The following is a 24,931-nucleotide window of genomic DNA, read 5'->3' on the forward strand; positions in this document are numbered from 1 at the left end:
ATTGGATGGGAGGAAGAAAGACTAGGTTTACAATGCAAACAGAGGATATTAATTTTGCTCCCCTTAAGACTTTCAGGATCCTAAGCTCACATGACAGGGACCTTTTTCTCAGGTCATGAAAGCCCACTAAACCCCCCAAAGCTATTTTATGTTCTGCAATCAAGACTACACAAGGCCCATCTTCTCTGCTAACAGCTGTGCTTGTAGCAAGCACAATTTGGTATCATCTGGAAGACGCAACACAGAACTTCTGGTCCCCAGCAGGAGCAGCTTCTCTTGAACAATGGCAGGATGGGAAGTTTGCATCAAAGCCCTGTATTCTGCAGCAATGGCTCCAGATGCAGCTCGCATCTGTTTGTCTGTGTACCAGGTAACTTACCAAGCCAACACTCAGAGTTGAGGCTTAGACTTAATACCTGATGCACATTACCATAAAATGATTTCTTTTAGAGATATCTGCCCACAAACCTACGTACATCAACTTGAAACTGAGGTCAGCTCTCTACTCAAAGATAAGTGTAAACTTAGGTTAAAAAAAAAAGCAAAAAATGCCACATTCAAGTTGCAACAGCATTTTCACATTTTCCCAACAAAAGGAATCTTGTTTTAATATACACTTCGTATACTGTGGAATGGTTGGCTAGAAAACCATACTGATAAGTATTTATAGTATAAACTAGGCTTCCAGTGAGGCACCTTCCAGCCAAAAATAATACACTTGCACATGTCTTACTACTAAGACATCGGAGTGGATTTTTAGTTATAGGACTTAAGAAATCTAGATCTTGGAGGCAAAAATCCATGTGTTATTTTGCTAAAGTTTCTCAGCAAGGAGTAAAAAGTAAAAATAATCTTTCCTAGTATAATTTTTTTCTAAACATAATTTAAGGCCAATTCTACTGATCCATTTTTTCTTCCCTCACTATTCTACTACAGAGACTTTCAAGTTACCAATAAGCAGCAAACGAGATTCAGGGGAAGAACACAAAAAAAAAACACACATTTTCTTATAGTTGAAATTATCATTTGTCTCAAAAGTACATGCTAGCAGCTATTTAGGCACGGATCTATCTGCCAATAGAAAAATCAAATAAGTTTTTTTAAAAAAGTTAGAATACAGAACTTGAACAAAGTCGAGAGATTCTAACGTTAACTTCTCAGAACTCTTAATAAGATAAATACCTTATGGAATAAATTATGCAGATCCAAAGTAATATCCTTATTTCATTCATGAAGAGAGTTATTCTTTCACAAAAAAAAAAGTGGTAGGGAGCCACTATGCAACCTCTTTGAGTTCAACAGGACTCCTGAACTTTCCCTCTAGGTTTACATCAAGCAATAATGTTATTGTCACTAACATTCCTGCACTGCAAACAGTGTAGTATGATATACGCACTGCAGTTAAATACTACAACTCTAATAGACTGCCTGGATGGTTTTCTAGCAAAAGAATAAAAGCATCTCCTGCTACTGCATAAAGTCTCAGCACAGTATATTGCTTTCACCTTGATAAGTCACTCACTGTGTGGTGTGACTTCACTAGCAGCTGCCAGGGCACACTGCAGGCTTGTGCTCAGCCTGCTCCAGGGTCCCCATATCCCCTTCCATAGGGCTGCTCTCCAGCCTCTCATCCCCAAGCCTGTATGCACCTACAAGGTTGGTTCTTTGAGCCTTACTCATCAGCCAATTGTTCACCTATTGTACCATGTTTTTGTTTTCTATGCTGGGCATTTTGTCCAGAAGGATACTGGAAGAAACAGTAAGAAAAGCATTGCTGAAATTCAAAAAAGAAAACATGAAGTGACTCCCCTTGGTCAGCTAGGTGGAAAACCTTGTCATAAAAAGAAATTAAATTTGTTAAACAGGACTTTTCCCTCATGAACCCATGTTGGCTGTGACTAGTGACTGCATCATATTTTGAGTATTTTTCAGTAATTCACAGAATAATGTTCTCCATAATTTTGCCAGGCACTGAAGAAGTGAGACTGACAGGTCTGTAATTACCAGGGCCTTCTTACTTGCTCTTTTTGGAAGCTGAGACAATATTTGTCAGTTTCTGGTCAATTGGGACCTCTCCGGATTCATAAAACAATTGAAAAATAATTAACAGAGGCCTTGTGATGACATCAGCCAGCTCTTTGAGTACCCTGGGATGAATCCTATTTGGCTCCTCAGACTTACATGCAAGATCTGTTTCTCCAGTTAGATGCATAATTTCAAAATTGGCTGGGGTTTTATTGTTAACACAGTCATGTTCCTCAACTCAGAGCTCCAGGGGTTGCAGAGCCCATTATTGGTGGGGAAGACAGATGTGAAGAATGCATTAAACATCTCTACTTCATCTGCATCCCAGTTTGTGAGGTGACCATTCTCAACAAATAACAGCTCAACATTAAGTCTGATCCTCCTTTTGCTATTAACATATTTCTTTTAAGAAAATCCCTTTTTATCATCCCCTAAAATACTGACCAGCTTCAACTCTAATTGAGTTTTGGCTGCATGAATTTTCTCCCTACAATGGTGAACAACATTACTGTTGACCTCCAATATCATATGACATTGCTTCCAGTAATCACACCTTCTTTCTCCTCCTAAGCTCTAGAAGAAGACCACAGCTCAGCCAAGCCTATCTTCTGCTCCTATCCACATGGGAACTTCAGACAGTTTGGAAGTGCCTGTATTCTTAAGAGGTCAGCACTGATGGACCCCATTACCTTCAAAAGCAGTTTGCTGGGGAACCTCGCCAACTAGTTCCTGGAGCTTCCTGAAGCTCACTCACCTCATATCCTTTCAAGGCACTCCTGCTCTTCTGCCCATCTCCCCTCTGATTTTTATGCTTCTGCACCTGTGCCACTGCAGCACTGTGAGAAGCCAGCCCAGAAAGCACTGTGGAGTGGGGGGAAAATAATCATAATAACAGTAAAAAGATCCAAACACCAGCACTTTTTTTTTTTTTAAAACGTAGCATACTAGAACAACTCAGTAGGGAAGAGGGTATTCTTTAAGTAATCTGTGGTGAATTGGGTGTAGGCACAAGAGCAGGAGCCCAGTAATGAAACTGGAGGGGAAGATGACAGAGGACCTCTTAATCACTGCTCATTAACAAGCTGTAAATGGACCCAGTACAATAACCCACCCACAAAGAAAGCAGAGGCTTGCTCTTATTGTTAGTGGAAAACATAACGACTTCAGCTGAGAATACGGGGCACACACCTGAGGCTCTGTACTGATGGTCTTGAAAGAGACTATGATTTCCCTACAGAGTTTATAGTCTTTATTATACAACAATCCAGTACAGACACAGAACAAGTGTAATAAAGCAGATAAAGCATGAAGAAAATGCTAGAACAAGCATGTGGCATCTCACAGACCTGAATTCCTAACATGGGACCAGTACAAAGTTACAACCTTGCATATTTGCCAGAGCAAGCACATAATCTCCAGACACACAATTAAGTCTTTTCACTGTAAATAAGCACCTTGGGACAAAGCCCAACAAAGAAACCACAGCTTAAAAGAACATTTACAAATTACAAAAGTAATTCTTACAGTAGCATGCAGCGGTCTTGCAGCTGGCTAACCTAATTGCCAGAAACCAAGTCCCAGGAGACCAAAACAGGACTTTGTATCTTAGTAAATAGAAAGAGAAGCTTGACTTTGCACCTACCAGAAAACTGTTGCAACAAACTGCAGTCATCAGAAAATACCTGCACTGAGAAGGTAGTAGCTGAGACTCTTTTGTCTTCCCTCAAAAAATTTAAAGAGGCCCAGGTGTGTCCCAAGCAGGCCAGCAGGCAAGTGGTAGCAATCAAAAGTACCTCTAGTTGTGCTGATATTTTGAGTAGCGGGTAGAATTAGGGCCACCACAACCCTACATTTCTCTTTGCTTGTTTTCACATCATTTCCCTTAGGGTAAAGCTATCATCTGCCCTAGCAAAAACCATGCAGTTAACCAGGCAGGACATCAACCACTTAGGTTAGTGATTGCTCACTCCAGTGCATCAGGAGAATGCAGGATGAAAGGCAGATATGTGAGACCATCTTAAATCATTTGCTCTTTACCTTATTAACAGCACATAACGCTACAACGGGATGGAAAGTACCACAACAATAGCAGGGTAACAAAAGTCTTCAGCTACAACAAATGAGAAGAAACCCAAATGCAGCAGCCACAGAAACAAAGAAAAAAAAAGTTAACTTACCTCAGAAGACTTCTGGTAGGCAGATATCTCCAGCAAGAGAACCCCTCACCTCCGCTGCTAGCCCTTAAATGAGGTCTGGGAAGGGGTTGATCTTGGCTCCACCCCCTCCTGGTCACCCAGCTGCATTGCATCATTGCATGCACCTGTGCTCCCCTGGGTTGGCCCTGCCTTCCCACCAGGTGCTCAATGAATGGTTCAGGCCATGACTCAGCATTTCTGCTACACAGTGTAACACCTAGAACTTGCACTGAAAGCAAAATACAGGAGCAAAGAAATTCATGGAGCTCTTTCACTTTTATATATATATATATATTTTAATTATGTGATATAGAGGTGAATCTCCAACCTCTTCTAGTCCTCTCAGAAGGCAGTCTGCCCTCAAAAACCTCAGATTAACCCCTAGTTTGCCAGGAAGCCAAGTAAGAGCACTGACATTATCAACCCCCGCGTTTTGCAAAACTGTTGACAGGATTATCAAGAGCAAGGGGACATTCCTCAGTGCCAAGGCATATGCAAGGATGCGGCACACAACCCAGCAAACTGACAGCAAGATTTGCTGCATCTGTCAAACTACTGTAGCAGGACCTATTTTGCACAGCTCCAGTCACAGCATGACACCTAATGTCAAAAAGCATCTGAAACCCTTCATCAGTCACAAGAGTCAGCCTGTCTGAGATGCGTGTGCCAACTCATAGGCAAGGAAAAGAAAGCACAGCAAGCTAAGTTTCCTGGATGGAGAATCCAAAGTTCATCCCAGGATATCAGGTCCAACAATGGCCTGGTGAAAGCCATAGAAACTTTACATATTCACTGGCTTGCTGATGAAGTGGGAAAAATACATCACTGCTGTGGCCTTATTGTTTGGCTGAATTCATTCACACATGCATTCTTCCTTGAGCCATGAGTGTACATTCTGTTCAAAGTTTACACGGCAGCTCTGGATGAAAGGTTTCTGGGCATTGTCATGCTTGCATGTTGCTTCGAACATAGCTCAGCCATGGTGACAAGTTCTAGCTGTCAGTACGAAAACCCAGAGCACAGAAGCCTCAACATACTCAAAGTATTCAGAACAAAACCCTTTCACAGAGTCAACATTAAACAGAAGGCATGAAAGCAGGAGGAATAATCTGCACTCCTTGAAGACCAATGCAGTTCGTCCCTGGAGAATGCAGCATTGAACAAAAGAGGACATGGGACTCTAACAGCTTGGCCAGGGTGGGCAGCTGAACAGCAGCTCTAGCTCTGTTGAGAGATGAAAGCATGCTGCTTCGAGGAGATGGCTTAGCTTGTACTGCGAGGGCAGTAACTCTCTCCTCCTTCTCTGGCTTGGAGTGCTTGATGCACTGGTCCATTTGATAGACATGTTGCAAACTGGCACATACTGATCTCCAAAATGCACCACACGGTTTCATTTCAGGGAAGTTGTGAAGGAAATAGGAGGGAAAAAATACAAAATAATTAGAATGACAGAATCAAAGTTTATACTTTGAGAGTATAAGAGTTGGAAGGGGCCTTTAGAGGTTATCTAGTCCAATTCCCCTGCAATTAACAGGGCCACACATGGGTACATCAGGTTGCCCAGGGCCTGATCCAATCTCGCCTTGAATATATTGCACCTTTGCAACAAGCTTTGCTTTCATGAAAATCAATTAGACACAGATTTCTCATATTAGCATTAATTTCTATTGCCTCATCTCTTCTGGGACTGCTTGGTCACAAGTACCAATCTCCTCCAACATGAGCACAGCCATTAGAAACTTTCCACTGAAAGGAAAACTTTGATATCTCACAGCAGTGCCTGAAAACAGTGGTAGTCAAACCGAATTGTTTCTGTTGAAAATTTAACCTCTCTGGAAATATAAAATGTCTGAAAATAAAATAAAATAAAATAAAATAAAATAAAATAAAATAAAATAAAATAAAACAAAACTTTGGAGTTTATTGGTTTTGCAATCAGAAAATTTTGGGCAGATAAAGGTGGCAAATAGGCCCCCTTCCTCCTATACTACTTTCCTCCAGAGGGATAAAATGGGCCTGTAGCACAACCAAAAGCAGTCTTGGGTTATGCTAGGCAATGTGAGAAGAAATGTCTTGCTGGGACATCACAGCCCACCCAGAACCCCTGCCTGGTTTGTGTGAGGCAAGCAGCGGTGGTGCTGCACTGAAAAACCTGCCTGCATCCAGTTACTTCTGAGCTCCATCACTGCCAGTTCTGGCCTGTGACTTGCCAGGTATGGGAAGTCATTGTTTAGGGGAGGGGAAAGGCAAAGTGAGTTTAATTGAAAGAGTGTAAGGTTGTATTCTGCCTCTTGTCTTCAGGTACAGAAAAATGGAGGTATAAAGATGTACCCACAGTCTTCATTGAGAAGGACAGCAAAAATATAACAATAGTTCTCCATGAAGGTAGCAATAAAGAGTGATCGTAGAAGAGTCAAACAAAATCATTGTAAGCAGATCTCCCTCTCCTCTCTCTCTTTTTTTCCCCCTAATTTACATGCTAAGTGAGATTTGACATAAGGAAACATTTTCACACATTAGTTTCAGAGCAAAAGTTTCATTTCATCCCCTGAAGTAGAATACTGATTGCTTAAGCCACATATTTTCCAATACATGCCCCAGCTTCAGGCCAACTAAATTTTCACAGGCATCACTCCAATGTCTTTCAATTTTCTTTCTCGCTTTTCTCACTCTCCTCTATTTTTGCCTTTGGGAATCTGAATACTGCTAGCATTGCTTCTGGGATTTATCATCTATATTTGAAGATGTATTTGTAAATCTAACGAGCTTGTTTAGAACAAGAAATTCTCAGAAGTTGATTGTAGAAGATAATACTACAACAGATATGAGAGTCAATTTAGAATCTAATTTATGTTCATCTCAATTCCACGTTATGAAAAGATGTAAAGGGAAGACAAGCCTGTTTTGCGTGGACTTCCAGATGCTCACTGGGATATTTCACTATTACATATTGTTTGGGCCAAGAGTTGGAGAAGATTATAATGGCTAGGCACTGAGTAACCATGGAAAAGGGGATTTCCAGGTGGCAAGAATGGAGTAGGTAGCTTTTAAAAAAAAATTTGAGAGGTCAGATATCTGTCATAGATAAATGGAGGAGATGGGGATGCAAAGATTCTACTGTCCTGTATTAGCGGTTTTCAAAGTCACACGTACTGAAGCTTCTTTAGCTACACAGAATCTCACAAGACTCCTAATATCTTGTGTTTGATAAATATAGGAAGTGCAAGACACACACTTGCATGTGAGCCATGCAAAGTCATGACTACCCAGCTAAATAATTTGTGGCCTTGAGGATCAGAAAAGCCTAGAGAACACAGGGTTTCAAGGACATTTTAGCCTTCCTGGTTACAGGAAAGATGGAGAAGGACTCTTTATCAGGGAGCGTAGTGATAGGACAAGCGATAATGGTTTTAAATTAAGAGAGGAGAGATTTAGATTAGATACTAGGAAGAAATTCCTTACTCAGAGGGCAGTAAGGCCCTGGCACTGTTGCTCAGAGCTGTGGGTTGGTGGCCCAGGTTGGGTAAAGCCCTGGGCAGCCTGATCTGATGGGGAGCAGCCCTGCTTATGGCTGGGGAGGTTGTAACAAAGTGATCTTTGAGGTCCCTTTCTACCCAAATAATCCAATAACTCTATGAAGTCAGATCACAAATTTCCTAAAGCAGTTTTTGAAGCTCCCATAAAAGAAACAGGAATTGGTCTAAACCCCTGAAAGCAGGGGAACCTCTCAGTTTGTGTGCTGCACCTGCGGAATGGGAGGTCTTCATAAAACAGTATTTTTCTTTCTGCAATACATTCTCTGAAAACATAAGGTATATAACCAAAAATGAAGTCTTGCTACACCTCACTCCACCAGGTGAGACAAAAGCCCCAAAGCTCTCACAAAAATCAAAGCAAGACAAACCGTGCTTCAAATCCCCAGAAAACAAGAAAAACGTTTGAACTGAGAAAGGTAATCCATTTCAATCCTATTGTGCTGCAGCACCAGGTATTCATGTTCCTATGGAAAATGGTGGTGCATAATGTCAGCACAGTATACGACCCCCCAGCAACACAAACAATAGCCTGGAGTAACTATGGCCGTCTCTTACTGCATCGTGTTTACTAAATTTTATCGTGTTGGTGCACTTGAAAGTTTAACATATAATGGTTTAAGTGCAGCGGCCCCGATTTCACTTTACATATCCTTTCCACACTTGAAAATGCACTTCCCACTTGCCTTTCCTTCTTCATAGGACTTAAAGATAGAAATGTGGTTTTAAGGAGCTACATCCTAAATGTCCAGCTAATACTGTTTGTTGAGAATACAGAACTTATCTGGTTTGCATTTTGTATCCTCTCTCATAGCCTCCTATTATACAAACATCATTTCAAAGCACTCTGAACATATCTGTTGTATCAGGCTTTTCTATGCTATAAGAAGAAACACTTTATTATTTTTCCTTGCCTCTCCCACAGAAGTTACACCAGGGTTTGGAGATATACGGCTATTGTTTCTAGAACAGAGCCTGCAAAACTGCTGCGTGTAAGTTACTTCAAGCAGCTGATAATAGACCATTGTTCGTAATGCACTGCCATTTATAAAAGGAGCTGTGCATTCAGTAAACTAGTGGATATTTTATATCTTCTGACTCCTTTACTCCTTCACAACTCTTCCAGTGAGCTAAATTTAAAGGTGTTTCACACTAAAAGGACTACACAGCAAAAAACACATATAATAATAAAGCTGCTACAGCAGAAGTCATAGCTCACTATTAGTTATTTTTAAAATACTGTTAATTACTTAGGCATTAAGATCGTTTTAGCACCTCTGCATTACCTACTATGAAACCCATTAGCAGCTGGGCATTTGATGTTGCTGTTTTGCAGTTTTATTAAGAAGTTTTTCTTAATGCTTTTGGTGAGCTATACAACCCCTTTGAACTCTGTTACTTGTCCCTTTTAGCCAACGGATGGCAAACACCACATTACTTGTATTTTTAAATACCTGAGTCACTGGACCACACTTTGTCTTCTCCCTCAGCACAGCTGATGACAGATTGCAAGCCGAAAGATTCCTTGGATGGTGATTTCTCTTGGTGTGAACAAAGCCACGGGACTTGCATGTGGGAAAACAGCCCTGGCAACAAATCTTTGCACTTAGCACAGCATCAGAGTGGAAAGCCCTTGAGCCGAGGGGGTGCTTTAGGAGTGCAGCAGTGAGCAAAGTCAATTAGATGGCATGATCCTAAACACAGCTAAGCAATGTGCGTGCTCCTCATTGCCACATGTAAGATCACTGACGTTAACACATTCGGAGGGAGGCAATCATTATTATTCATTTTACGAGTAGTGCACTAAAGAAGAAAGAGATAGAGAGATCTTTGCAGGTGCAGTCATTGGGGCAGCTATTGACTACAGATTTTATATCCTGAAACTACAAAATTATCATCACTATTATTCCCGGATTTTGATTAGTCATACGTATAATTGCAAAGGAATCTGTAATCAGCTGCATAAATGATGTTACAAGAAATGTAGGAAATGAAGACAGTAGAGCTTTTGAGTTGGCTTTGCAAATATCATTTGTTTAGTTAAATTGCCATGAAAATTCATGATAAAGAAGTTCGTGGAAATTTGCCAGCTGTATCTTGGGCTACATCCAAAGAGGGGAAGCCAGCAGGGTGAAAGGATTCTCCCCCTCTGCTCTGCCCTCCTGCTGCCTTACCTGAAGTACTGCATCCAGGCCTGGGGCACCCAGCATAAGTAAAATGTGGAGCTGTTGGAATGGGGCCCAGAGGAGGGCCACAAAGATGTTCAGAGGGCTGGAGCACTTCTCCTTCAAAGGAAAGTTGAGGGAGTTGGGCTTGTTTAGCTTTAGAGAAGAGAAAGCTCCAAGGAGACCTCATTGTGGCCTTCCAGTACTTGAGGGGAGCTTATAAACATATTTAATATGGTAATTATCTTTTTTATATATATATATATTTATTTCCTACAGATTTCAACTAGAATTTACTTGAAAAAAATCACAGCAATTCTTCACAAAGGGTTAAAATCTCATCTCCCATTCTTCTCATTCCCTTATTCCCCTTTAATCTTAGGTGAGCTTCAATCTCTCCATACAATAGGAGCAGTTACATTTACTTATGTTGTGTGAAGAACAGGGTAACGCTCAAGGGGCACCACACTCTGCAAGCAGACATGTTTGTGAAAGCAAATCAGAGCAGAAGTGATGCAGATTTCAGTCCTCACTTGTTCCTTTCACCACATGCTGGTGAGCAGAATGAACACCCTTCACTACTGCCTTCCTCATTTAGTGGAGCTCTTCTGATAGGAGAGCACAATCCACTCTTACAAACAATAAAATGTAACAAATCAAATTCAAGTCTTTTACCAGCTGTAAATGTTTGAGCAAGCTGCAGCTTAGTTAAAAACCTTGCCCTCAAGGCTTTAATGACCAGCCTTAGATAAACTGAAAAAGCCAGAAAAACTGACTAGAGACAAAAGAATAAATAAATAAATTCCACAACAGGGAACTTCACACCAAAGAAAACTGTTTTCTTGGGGAAAAGGTCTCCCTAGGAGTTGCATGGCTACTAGCTAGGTAACAGCAATAACTCTTGCAATTTCCAATCAATGCATAGGCTCTCTGAAAAAGCCCAGGTGTTTTAAATCACTGAGTCAAACACCTCAGTGTATATATCCAAGGAAAAAAAAATATCTGGAATAATATGTGTTGTTTTAGAATAGCTAATTTCAAAACCAAACCTTTCTTTCTTTTTCTATTTGTAAATCTTTGCGAGATTTATAAAATGAGACAGTTTAAATGACTCAGCTCACCCATTGTTAAGTTACTACAAGGATAAACAACAACATGTTGTGTTTTGGGGGGAATACATGGCATTGAAGCACAAACAACTCAAAGACTCCCGAGTACATTCTACTTCCAGCAACCAGATGCTCTGCCTATGGATTGACTCCAAGCATGCAAAATTTCAGCCTCAATGCATTGGCCAAATTTGCAAGCACCTAAACAATAGGGGCTTTTGTAATAAGGACATAACACACACCTATTTATGCTACAAACAGAAATTAAGCCAAGTGAGGATTGTTTGTGGATTCTCTTCTCAGCCCTATATGTTAAGTATGTTGACAAAACAAAAGATTTATAATCTCAGATGAAAAAAAGATAAGTGGAATTTGGACACATTGATGGGCCTGGCTAATGGTAACTGGTTGCATGCAGACACAATTCAGATCTACCCCAAATCCTGGATTTTGTTTTGCTTCACTGTCTGATGCTTACAAATGCGATGAACGAGTAGGTCTTAGTGCAGTCCTGAAAGCACAGTGGGTGCCCTCATGGAAGCAGCACCAGCACCAAGGGCTCCATTCCAAGGCTACTAAATCCATCCAAATTCCCTTTGCACTTTTGACATGAACACCTACTGCTCATGGCCCTGGTCCCCCACAAACCCATTAGCCCTCAGCTGCAGGCAGCCTGCTGAGGCAGAGCTGTGTGCAGCCAGAGCAGGGCGCAGGCCAGGCAGCAAAGCCTGTCCTTCAGGGCTCCATCCTTGCTGTCTGGCAGCAGCTGACCTTGCACGCTCCCTTCCGCATCACGCCCCTGTGCCTCACCCTCAGGCTGCACCAAGTCTCACGCTCACTGGACTGTGAAATAGCTCTTTTTTCATTTGTGTCTCCTTGAGGAGCTGTGAAGCAGACACAGAGAAGGAGGCGAGGGGCTGTGCCAGTCCTGGCGAGAGTTGCTCTTCCAGCCCTGCTGATAGAAATGTTTCCCTGCAGCAATGCAGTGGTTGAGAAGTAGCAGACACAGCCAGCCCTATATGAATCTCAGAGTAACATATGGACCCATGAAAAGAGAATAAAGTTCTGCCCACTGAGGCAATTAAGGGCACAGCAAAGATCTCTCCCACTGATACTTATATTATGTTCACCTATCCCTTGGGATGTGCTGGCTGGCTGTGTGCCTCACTGTGATGAAGACTACTATTTCAAGGTAGTGCCTTACCCACAGAAATGACACTACCATTGGGACTGAGAGAGGTGGAAGAAGAGAGCTGTTCTTGAGACAAATGCAAAAACACTTCAAGGCAGGAAAAGCCTTTCGAAACTCTGGATCTCCCTGCACCATTGCGCCTACATAAAGAGGGACCAGCAGGCTCAGGATGGAAATGGCCCTGTGCATTATGGGGATGCAGAGCAACAACAGCAGCTTCTTCGTGGCAACAAGCCTGCAGGTCCATTCTCTGCCGTCCTCATTGATGGATGCTACCACAAACTGGGAGCCACACACCACCCTGCTCACCACATCCTGTCTTCTGGATGTAACCCCACATCTCTGTCTAAACTATAGAGCTTGTGGTGAGAGTCCTAGGATAAAGGTGGAGATCCCACTGTTGTCAAACCTGTCCTGAGATTCAATGGTGTCCAATGTTATCCAGGCAGAAGTATGGTCTCTTCCTTGTCCTCCAGGTTCTGGGCTGAGTTGGGGAACAAGGGTCGAGATGGTTGCCCCCAGGCAGCTGCCAATGGCATCCCAGTGTCCTGAGCAGGAGAGAGAACCTGCCTGCAGATAGCTGAAGACAGAATTAATGACCTTTTCTTGCCTAATTATCAGGCAGTTTAGGCATTTGGTTTTGGTGGAGTAGAAAAACACTTGAAGCTTCTGTTCGGTATTCCTTACGGCTACAGGGATTTTAGCCTAGCACTTTTGATGAGCCCTACATTCACCACCAATAAGTGTATATCTTGGCTCATGTAGAAAGTGTCTTAAAAAGAACTTTGAGGAAACCTTTGATAACTCTTCCATTGCTTAATAACATCCCCTTTGGTTGACAAGGTGATATCAAGTCTTCAAATTGGAAGCTGGTTCAAATGAAAAAGGATGAATTTATCTTAACAGTAATCTATATCTGCTATGTCAGACACTGTGCTGCAGCGTGTCCTGCTGTGTGCAGCATGCCACTTAGAGAGCAATGATAAACCTTTCTAGATGGTGCCTAGCACAAAGCATTTACCAGAATATAGATTGCTGCGAATACAGTTAAAAGTTGCTCAGAAATAAGAGATCACAGAGGCTGACCATTTGTGAGGGGAACAATGCTGATTTTTGTTGGTGGGTTTTTTTTGTTTTTTTGTTTTTTTTTTTTTTTGTCCACCAGCATCTAAGTGCAATAAAATATCAGTGAGAAAGAATTGCTATAGCAACAAAGTATGTTCTCTTGATGGAGGACGTGTGTAACAGCAAATTGCCGCTAGAACTTTAAGGGGAAGGAATAAAATCCATCACAAAAGCAGGAAAAGGAAAAGCATTAAAAATTAAGATTTTATTGTTGCATGATTTATGGTTACTTACTTCACATCTCCCTCCAGATGATCTAGAATACTTCTAGTACCTCACTGCTCCTATTTACTGACTCACACACAAAATTTTGAAATCTCAGCAAGACAATGGTGTGAATGATCCATCTGTAGTAATATAATGACAAAGATTTGCATTCAATAGTAGTTTTACTGCTAGAAATACTAGAATTAGGATCATAAAATCATAGAATGGCTTGGGTTGGAAGGAGCCTCGAGGATTATCAAGCTCCAAACCCCCTGCTGCGTGCAGGGCTACCAACCTCCCCATTTAATACTAGACCAGGCTGCCCAGAGCCCCATCCATCTGACCTTGAACACCTCCAAGGATGGGACATCCACAGCCTCTCTGGGCAGCCTTTTCCAGCACTTCATCACTCTCATAGTAAAGAACTTCCCCCAGTATTCAACCTAAATCTTCTCTCCCTCAAAAGCATTTCCCCTTGTCCTGCCATTATCTACCCTTGTTGAGGGTTGACTCTCCTTCTAGACGTTATATACCAAGACTTATGCAAAGCAAGAGACTCTGTGGGGAGGAGATTTACCATGGTCAAAAAAGAAAGATGCTGCCACTGAGAGATGAAGTAATAATCTGAGGGTCACTCAGTGAACTAGTGGCACTGTCAGGACCAGAATGGAGCCAACTGATTCTCTATCCCTTACCCACTCCTAGAAAACGAATCATAATAAATTCAGGTGAGCTACATACACAGGGAAGCTGGCATGTATCTGAGTTTGCTGTTAAATTATTTCATGCACTCATGCAATGCCAACTCTCTCATTTTCACTGGGGCAGTGAAACTATATTCCTTTCTTCCTTCCTTCTCTGTGGCTCCAGTAGCAGCAGGGAAGACAGGGACTGCAAGACAGGGGGAAGATTTTGCCTTCCATAGTCACAACACAGGACCTGGAGAAAAAAAGAAAGAAAAACACTTTGAGGAATCCAACTAGTCACAACTAGATTTCTCTTCTGCTTCTGGGCTGATGGAGCTTAAAACACTTTCCAAGCTGTTTTACGTTGTCAGAGGCAGCCCTTGTCCTGTGCTGGCCCTCAAATTAAAATCTAGGTTAAGAGAAATTCGTTATTACGTGGATGAACAAATGGAAACGCCGCACTGGGGTCTGTGACACAGTGGGGGAAAGGAGCAGCACATTCTAAAGAACCGAGTCTTGCTGCCCTGGTTCAGCCTTACAAACCGAAGGCAGAGAGTAGCAGAAGTATGTACCGGAGCAGGAAAATCAAAAGGCTCTTTGGAAAGATTCTTCCCCACTGAGAAAATATTTTCTGCAATATTTTGCAATGAAGCCCACTTTCTGTGGTCCTATTTATAACTCTCAAGTCTCCATAACAAACAAGCTCCTTAGAGGAAAGCGAGTGTGATTTGAATAGCGCTGTATATCACAGTTCCATGTTCCCAGTCTGGCTATGATTTATAACAAAAGCACAGCATCATGGATCAATTCATGAGGGGCATTCTGCAGCAAACAATATTGAATAAGTTAAAGTTTTCTTATGTATATGAAGGGCATTTTTCCTGAAAGTTAAAGAGAAAATGGCTTCTGGCTCACATCCTACTAGACGAAGTATCAGGTTTTCCCCACGTTTTCAGTATGATTTCTGCTTTAGACTTCCTCCTCTAGCATCCTTTGAACAAGGCATTGTAGCCACTAATACAAAAGCTGAAAAAAGAAAAATATGATTCACCAACAGAAAAAAACAACAAGGATTCAAACAGTTTGGAAATTACAGAATAAAACATTTTGGCTATTCACTGTCAGTGAAAGAAGGAAACAAACTCAATAACCAAGACAGGAGTTTCCCATAGAAGCAGAGGCTGAGCCCTGAGCAGAGCAGCCAGCAGCTCCTTTGGTGCAAAGGGGCAGTGAGGGGGCAGATGTGCACTCCTGTGACTGCTCTCCTAAACCTGAGGCACAAACAGCTGCATCACTATTTATGATGCAGTGAACACAGAGGAAACAGACATACTGTTTATTTGAAAAGAAGAAATGCAGCATGTAGCCTGCACTTCACTGACACTGCAGCTATAGGACATGGTGAAGATCATGATATACCCAGATGATAGAATGAGGCCTGTTTTTGTTCACCAATGTAAATGCACAAGCAATGGAAATAGCAGGGTTCAGAAAATCACGGGCTGCCTTCTCCTCTCACAGCGTTGCCTAGTGATTAGAATTATGCTGTTTTCATCCCTCTCTGGTCCCATTAAACTTTTATTGTTTTCTTGTTCATGGCCTGGCTGCTACCACCATCAGCTCATCTAGGTAGCTGTCTCACGAGGAGAAATGTACCGTGGGGTTGCCTATTTCAGAATGTTTTTCTAAGTGTTGATTTTCTGGGAGGAGATTCAAGGGTCCTGACTAGACAGAATACCTCCCTGATGCTGCAGACACTGACAGCGTTAATGAAGCCCTGCTGGTTTCCTACTGGTCCCCAGCAACCTATTTTGGGTGTGACAGTAAAACACCTATTTCTCCTTAATGGAGAAGGCCAACTCTGGATAGTGAGCTCCAGAAGGAGACAGACAAGTAAGCTTCAGGCTATCCAGCAACATTTTAGGTTTAAGCTACTACCCAGCAAAGGGAGTTTTTAAAGAAGCTCTTGCCTGTGTACATTTTCTCTGTATTGACAAAGCTAGCTTTGTTAAGAAGCTGAGCCCATGCTGAGTTTCCACTTGATGGCTTTGCAAGTTCATACCCAGCTGGGAACTGTTTTTCCATTCCCAGAAGATGAAGTTTACATGATTACAAATGATGTTATTTACAGTCTCATATATGGAAGAAAAAGCAGAATGCATAAGCGGTTTGGAGAGTTGAAGAAATGGTCCCATGTGCTTTCCACCACCCTTGTCCTGTTGTCCTGGGGGTCGGCCTCTTCTCTCATGTAACTAGTGATAAGACTAAAGGGAAGCTAGTCTTCAAGCTGCACCAGGGGAGATTCAGGCTGGATGCTAGGAAATACTACTTCTCTGAAAGAGTGGTCAGGTGCTGGAATGGGCTGCCCAGGGAGGTGGTGGAGTCACCGACCCTGGAGGTGTTCAAGGAACGTTTGGATGTTGTGTTAAGGGATATGGTTTAGCGAGAACTATTGGTGATTGGTGGATAGTTGGACTGGATGATCTTGTAGGTCTTTTCCAACCTTGGTGATTTTGTGATTCTTATGTGCTAAACTCATGTCTAGGCACCACCAGGATCTGGACTTCTGGTAGCCAGAAAATTTCCATAGAGAGCATGCATTTGAGCTTTTGCTCTAATAGTGTTCATATACATCATATACATCAGCTCTCAATTCCTAGAAGAAGCTCCTGTCATTGCAAACCCCAAAGCTAAAAGGACCAGCACAGGCACTTTTGAACCTAGGCAGTATGGTAACACTATTCTTGTTAAGAGACAACTGACCCAGTTTAGCTGGATGTACAGGCAACCAGTGCCTCTTGCGATTTCCCATACAAGGGTCTAGGAACTGTGAAACATCATCTACAAGACACAGATGCCCTTCTCCAAACAAAGCAGCAGTAGGGGACGAGCAGGTTCCCCTGGAACGCTTTAAGTGCACGTGTGCAGAGCCAGGAAGATGACTCTTGCCTCATTTGTCAGTGGAATATAGAGTCGTTAGAATGATAGAACAGTTTGTATTGGAAGGGACCTAAAAGCCTATCCAGCTCCAACCCCAGCTGTGGGCAGGGCTGCCCCCATCAGCTCAGGCTGCCTAGGGCTCATCCAACCTGGCCTTGAGCACCTGGGTACATCACACCTCAGCATGGTCCTTTCCTAAATATCCTTGGTTTTGGTTTATTGCTTATTTGCCCATGGATCCACAGCCATCTCAGCCTGTACCTGCTATTTCCTCTTTAAGAGCTTCCCTCACTGAAGAACGTAGTGATAAGAAAGGTCTAGCTCTTTGAAAGAGTCACACAGAGGTATTAGGATTTGCTGGAAATAACTTTTCTTGCTCTAACATGACTAAATATTAAATAAACTGCAGGGACTCCTTATGTTATTGTTGACATAATCGACATTAATTGAAGTTACAACAGCCTTTGCTGTTTTCCCTGTCTGCAATTCTACTACCATAACTAGTGTTCAGTCAAGCTTTTCTAACTTATTTTCCTCCTCAAAACAAAAACAAAACAAAAAAAACCCCAACCATGCTTTAATTGGAGAATTATTATACACTGTTTACTTTAACATGAAAGCATATGAGAAAAACATCAAATAAAGACTAGTTCCTCAAAATGAGTGTTATAAAACAAAACAATAAAAAAATGTCCCTTCCATTTACTTGGCTTGCAGATGATCTCATTTGTATTGCAGACACAGATTTACCCTGTTCAGATCAAATTTCTATGAATAGAAGGAAAAAAAAATCTAGTAACTGTGATAAACACCCACAATTATAGCACTTGATTTTCTCTTCCATAATTCAGCACAGCTTCAGCCAGTAAACTCTCTCTTCTCAGGAGAGGAAGATGTAATGCTGGAATTTTTGCACAAGGGTTTGCAGGGTATACGGTGTGCTCCTCTGACTCATTCCATGCTGCCAATGGTGCCTGCAGCAGACACTGCCAGTTATACACAGCTGTCATACAGGGCTGTAATGCAATACTTACCATAACTGCGGGTTGCTAGGAACAGATTGTGAATCTTGCCTTACTGGTGAGCAGGTTACTTGAAGTCTGTTGCTGTTTTTGCCCGCTGCTAAATGTTTCTGTTCAGTAAATAAATAATAGACTTCACAAAGATACATTTAAAAATAAATAAATAAATTTAAGCATAGCAAATACTCAGGTGCCCTGAAAGTATAAGTGGGAGAAATACACACAAAACAGCCACCCTTTTACTAAGTGCTTTGTGCTGCTTACCACTTCCAGGTGAGAGAAGTGTTAGAAGCAGAAAACCTGCAGACACTCCCCTGCAAGCTTTCTCTTCCCTAGAGGAGCAAGGCAAATTGTCCTGCTGAGGACAGGAGGCAGTGCTCACTTCATTGCATCACCCCATCCTGGTGTGCTCCAAGCCGGTTCAGCTCCAGCCTTCCAGGGATCAGCTGTGCTGTGCACAGGGAACCATTCTGCACATTCTGCGGGGCAAAGAAAAAACACAGAGGGGACATTGAGAGCAACAAATGGGAAGAGGTGGATCCGTGGAGTCAGGAGTGGTGGTTCAGAAGGCAGAGAAACCAGGACTATGCTAGGATGGATAACTCCTGGAGGGGCAGAGTCATCAAAGGTGCAGAGGGATGGGCTGGGTATAAGAGAGCTGGAAAGAATGAAAGTTGAAATTAAACAAGTGAGCAATGGTCATAAGGATGGAAAGCAGAAACCATTTGCAGTATCAATCAGCCAAAAAATGGTTTACCAGTCCTATCCACCCTATTTATTCATGAGATTCTTGAGTATCATTTACTAGCATTCCTCTGAAAGCAATGAGAACACCTAGGGAATAAAAGCCAGGCTTTTTTTCCTATCCCCCTTCTTGTATCTACGTGATGAAGTATACAGTGCACATTTTGGGGAGGGCTTATTATAACAAAATAAATGAGCATTCCATAAAACGTGTTCACTATCATACCAATCCTCATTTTCATGATGAGCTGTACACTAGGATTCTGGCCCCCATCAACTCGTTGTAAAAGGAAGTCTGCACATTTTAATTAAATCTGTGAAGCCAAATTTAGAATCCTGGCTAGGGCTATACTTGTATGAAAATTGTCTGTGGTCATTCAGTCCACAGTTGGAGTCAATGCTTTTTCCTTTTTATGTGAAATTTGAATAACTTGACTTGAAACGATTTGAAATAATTTCCATTTTTCATAATGAGGAAGGAGCTGCAATAATGAAAACGATCATTAATATTTTAATTGAAGATTAAAAATAAAATAGTCTTCAGATTTCTCTTACGCTTTGTTAAAAGTCACCCATACTATAATGGCATTGTAATTTATAGCGAAGTATTGTAGATTCACATATTTGCTATTCATAAAATTCATTGATGCCTTTTCTCAAAGGTGCTTTACAAAGGATTTAGAAACATCTTTAATCTTAGAAAATAACATTGCTGTCTGTGATTAAATATCTCTGCAGCATAGCTGTAAAGATACTCATACACATCATAAAACCAAAATCAGGATATAGCACGAGATAAGTGCAAAGCTTTGTCTTAGACTGTCCATTTCTGTTGGTATAACATTTTATTCACTATCCTTTGGATTGCCAGATCACCAATTGTTACACTCCTTATCCAAACACAGAGCCCTTCAGAGCAGTTCATTTCACAGCAGCCAGAAGTGATGCTGGAATCTACTTACCTTGCATCAACATTTCGTAGTTTGAGCTTCAGTCCTGTATCCTTTAGTCCAAACCTTGAGTTTAGAATAAAATGGATTTTCTTTAGTGGGCAATCTGAATAATCAGCTCGAAATTATACCTTCTTATTGCTTTTTTCAGTTACTTGTCCTCAAGCTGTGTAAGTATTAGAATAAGACATGGTTGCATCTGGTTGATGCTCATACAAAGTATGATCATATAGTGATCCACAGACTGTAGAACTTTATCCAGAACAGTAAGGAGAATGTAATAATGATAAAACATATCGTGCTGCTGTTATACAGCTACTACCCAGTTTCCACTGCCTAATATCCTACAAGGACTGCAGGAAGTTCAAAGAGTTTCTGAATTATTCCAAAATAATTTTGCTTTTAGTGCTGTTTAATACTTATTAGTAAGCCAGATAGCCATACTTTAAAAACAAAACTATTTCAGTGTTCCAAAAAATGGAAGGACAGAAAGTTGGTTTCATCTTTAAAATTGATATTTTTCCCCAGTACTATACTAAGGAACGTTCAACGTTTCATCATTATTGTAGTCCAATAGGATATTTATCTTCTACTTTCTGAGAACACCCAGAGACACGTTCCTTTCTGACCAGAACATATAGGGAGCAGACCAGGAACTCTTGTCAGCAGAGCTATTTCCACAATGCTCTTTCTGAGGACAACCATATACAACTTAGAAGCCAGATACATTTATGCATGCTCTCTATGGAAATTTTCTGGCTACCAGAAGTCCAGGTCTAATAATTACAGAATGCTTTAAATACTAATTAATTCTATTTGCAGAGAAATGAGGCATTGATGTACACCGATTAAAGTTACTACAAAAGCAGGACTGCCATAACTATATTCCTTCCAAAACCTACCAATGCAGAGTAGTTATTGTCCTCAGTAGGATCTATGGCCATGTAACTGCAATCTAAAAGCTGCTTTATCTCTACATGCAACACCCAGAAGTTGCTGAAGCCCAAGGGAAAAGCATGGTGGCACAAACCCAAGCCTTGCTGCTGTATGCAAGCAAGAAGTATAATTATATGTCAAGAGGGCACATGGGCATTCTTTGGAAATGAAGAGCTTTTTGTTTGAAAGAGAAAACAAGCAACACAGAAGGGAATTTGGGAACATCAGCTTTCACCTCCTCACAATGATCAAAAGGCTCCTCCTGGAAGAATAATGACATCTAAACTCCTATGGCCTAACAAGGCGCTTCTTAACACAGTCAGTAGAGTCCCCCTTTGCTCCATGCCTCACCTCAGCAAAGAAACCAGCTCAGCTTTTAATCAGTTTGCAAACAGGAGGAAACATTGGAAAAGCAGGTACTGGGCTTTCCTCCCTTTGTTTGTGCCCACTGCCTCCCCCTCCTGTCTCAATTCCCCTTGCCCTGCTCCTCATCTGCCACGTTGCAACCTTATCTTCACAAAGCAGAGCAGCTACTCCCTCCAGATACTCTGCCAGTGCCAATAAGCTGGCAGGTGGAGAAGGAATAAAGGTACAGTTACAGAACAAAGAAGTAAATGCCTCTTTCAGAGACTGAACACATCACCTTTGCCACCCTAAGGTCAGAAAATATCAAGTTGTTTCAGAACTTTCCTCGTTGTGAAGGTGCAATTACGCTAGTTAATCGTAAAATGCCTTCAGCAGCTGTCATCTCATTTTTTACATTATCCTTAAAACTTTTCAAATGGCGAGCACACATGCCGTGAGAAATAATAGCATGTATACACATTCCTATAACAAGCGATACACCTGCTTTGTCCAGTTCATTTTTACACTTTATTTTCTCTTTCTGAAATTGAAAGCACACCCTCAAACCACAGCTGAAACGCTGCAGTGAAATGTTATTTCTTTTTCTCTTCTTCCCTCCACATTATTCATTTTTTTTTAAGCCAAAGGTGTGCAGGATGCTAATGGTCAACAAAGCTTGTTGTCCCTTGGGATACTCAGCATAACTCCAGCACAGCACTGTGTCTCCTCTCAGGGCACAGTCTTTGCACTCCTGGCACAGTCACTCCCTGCTGCTGACTGCTGCTGATGCCACAGGTTAATTAACACAGGGGAGGGAAATACGGTTCTATTCCAAATAAGAAATGTAACTGTCTGAAAATCAATTTTGATGCCCAGCAAGAGCAGTAGGAACAAGACAAGCAAGGAGCCCTCAGCCCAAGGCATCTGGAAACATCAGCAAGAGAAGCATGCTTTAAGACAATGCAGTTCCCATGCTGAAGTCTTTGTTCTCAACCATTTCTCCTTAGTTTAATGGGGACAGGTAGGGACAGATCGTATATTGCCGGAAAGGAGGAGCTTTGGGAACTTTGTGCTGGCACTAGTCGGATGTGTCCAATCTGTGGTCTTATCCCAAAAGTGAAAGACAAATAGCAAAATCCCCTGAGAAAGTGCTTTTAGTACTGTTACTCTCCAGCGAGTGCTACAGTGCTCAGGGTGGGAAATACTGGAGACTGACTCTGAAGGCAGGTTTAGGCCCCTCTGCCAGCTCAAATCAAGAGTGGGAAGAGGATCACGGAATGCAAAGATGCACCAGAGATGACAGCTCTAAATTCTGGATGTCTGATCATACCTTTTCATACCTTAAAAAAAAAAAAAAAAAAAAGTGATGAAAAATACGAGCAAATCATGAGGAGAATAATTATTGTGGATACAATTCTGGATCTGTTGCCTATTCTAAGGCCTGCCCTGGCATGGTGAAGGTTGGCTCTGCCTTCCTCTGCCCAAATACCCTTCCTCCCTAGTTAAAAGCAATCTGTTTCCAGAGAGAAATGTTATTTCCAATTCCACAAGTGCTGCTTAAAGCAAAGGTCACCATTAGTTCTGGATGTGCTAATGCACTGTACATATAATAGTTCTGTATCAACATTATATTTCAGAAGATGAGGCCATTATATTTATCCCAGCTAGGATTCTTAGCAGCTTTTTTAAACATGTTTTCATTAGCTGGTGGAAGCCACTATATATTTTAACAAAAGGCTCTAAGGATTTCATCCTAGAGTTTCCAAGGTGGTTTTATTTTATGATTTTACTTTTAGCTATATATATTATTTGAAATTTAAAGTTTGGAGCAGTATAAATGTTTCAGTGACAGAAAGAAATTAAAAATATAAGTCCCAGCATGTGCTGTTTGAAAGAAAAATTGAAGGTCAGATAACATTGGACAGCCAGAGCTCCCAAATGATTGAATAGGGGTATAGGTAACTCAGCTCCAGACTCTGGCATGTGCTGCTCAAACAACAGAAAACTCTCTGCAGTGCACAAAGGACAGTAACTACTCACTGAATATTAGGGCTAGGGTAATGTACTGAAAGTAATGCCTCCTCTTTATCGCCATGAAAACTAGAACACGTATGAAGAGCACAAAAATACTATTTGATAGAGCAAATTCTCAGCTACAAAACACTATTTTTCAACACAGTCACCATCATTAGCTGTGCATTTTCATCAGTGATAAGCAAGAGCCTGCATGCCATGCTCACACAAATCTGCACGAGTGCAAGTGATGCTGTCACTGTCGCCACAGCTGAAAAGCATCACCCACCACATCACTATGCTCACATCCACTGCTGCACCTTCATAGACATTCAGCAAGTGTTGATGAACGTCAACAGATGCCTTTTCTGCGTGGAGGAGTCCAATTCAACCCCTTTGCTCCATACTTGCTTCTGTGTCAGACGCCATTCTGTCAGACTGCCCCCCTGCTGCCATCTGTCACAGGGCAACAAAATGTAATGGAACACTGGTGGAAAGATTCAACCTCTTCTGCCACACCACCACCTCTGACATCATGGGCCGACATAATAAAATGGGAGGCATTACTTTCAGAGTGGCCCTCATGGGATACATGTATATGTTCACTCGCCGTTGACTGACAGTCACAATGCACTATTTAGCAGCTGACATTTTTTGTAGTAATCTTAAAGCAGTTAAGCCATTTATAAGGTGTTCCTTTTACTGAACAGGTTTTCATTGAAAAAGTAGATAACAGGAAATAACATGCAACAGAAATGAAGCTTAATATTTCAAAGCCCTTGAGACTCTGATTAGGCCATTGCACTCTGTACATAATCTCTTACTAAACTAAATTGATGGTGCTTTGTCAGTATAAAAATAACACTAAGATTTTATATCTGGAAAAAGCAGGACTCTGTGAGCTCCCTGGTGTGCAAGCAAGAAAAAAAAAATATCTTATTTAACTAACAAAGGAATGAGATAGGGATGAAACCACATGAATGTTAAAACAGACTAAAAATTGATTGGCGCAAAATTTGTACTGTAGCTGTAAATTTTCTGAGTCGACTGCACTTGCTGGGCAGATGAATAATTACATGCTTCTTGCTCTGGAGTCTTTAGGCTGCACTCAGTTACTGAAATATAAATTTCAAGAAAATCTATTGATGTTATTGATGTTACCATAGAGTTATGCCAGCTTCACTGAGGGCAGAATATGATGCCTTGTTTACAGAATTAAACTCTGAAAGGTACATCTGTGTGTGCATTTTGATTTGCCAATAAAATAATTTTATGGAGCTAAATTTATGCAAATACTCCAAATTTAAATCCAAAGGAGACCTTCCAGTCTTGTATTCATTAAAGATTATGCACCATTTTACAAGACGGTACTCAAAAACACAATATAGATTACAATTAAAAGGAACAAATTCACATAGGTTTCATATTTTACAAAGTCTTTAGCAGACTGTTCCCCGAGGAGCAAGGAATATATATGTCCCTAGTCATCTTTACCCAACTAACTCAACCAATATCAATAAATTTCTCCACCCACTGGCTGGGAGAAGAAGAAGACACCATTACCAAGAGAAAACATGAGGTTGGTCAAGGGCCAAATGTAGAGAGAGAAATGCTGTTCTCCTGCACTATCCCCCGATGGAATCCAAGCCCTTCTTTGGAGTTTCAACATTGGTCAAGGGAAGCAGGAAAAAATCAATATGGAATAGCTTCTGTCTTAAGTGTGGAGGCATTTGTTTATATCTTC

At 41.4% G+C, this 24,931-nt stretch overlaps 1 long non-coding RNA gene across 1 annotated transcript; it reads right to left on the reverse strand.

Annotated features, from left to right (window-relative positions):
* Positions 1 to 13,983: 13,983 nt before the first annotated feature.
* Positions 13,984 to 20,300, reverse strand: LOC104909551. Its single transcript, XR_004158782.1, has 4 exons — positions 19,906 to 20,300; positions 17,994 to 18,678; positions 15,153 to 15,263; positions 13,984 to 14,490 (listed from the first exon to the last, which is right to left on the reverse strand). It is a non-coding gene; the product is annotated as an uncharacterized LOC104909551 (long non-coding RNA).
* Positions 20,301 to 24,931: the final 4,631 nt, after the last annotated feature.

Source organism: Meleagris gallopavo, chromosome 2 (assembly GCF_000146605.3).
Source record: "Meleagris gallopavo isolate NT-WF06-2002-E0010 breed Aviagen turkey brand Nicholas breeding stock chromosome 2, Turkey_5.1, whole genome shotgun sequence".
Taxonomy (NCBI): Eukaryota; Metazoa; Chordata; class Aves; order Galliformes; family Phasianidae; genus Meleagris; species Meleagris gallopavo.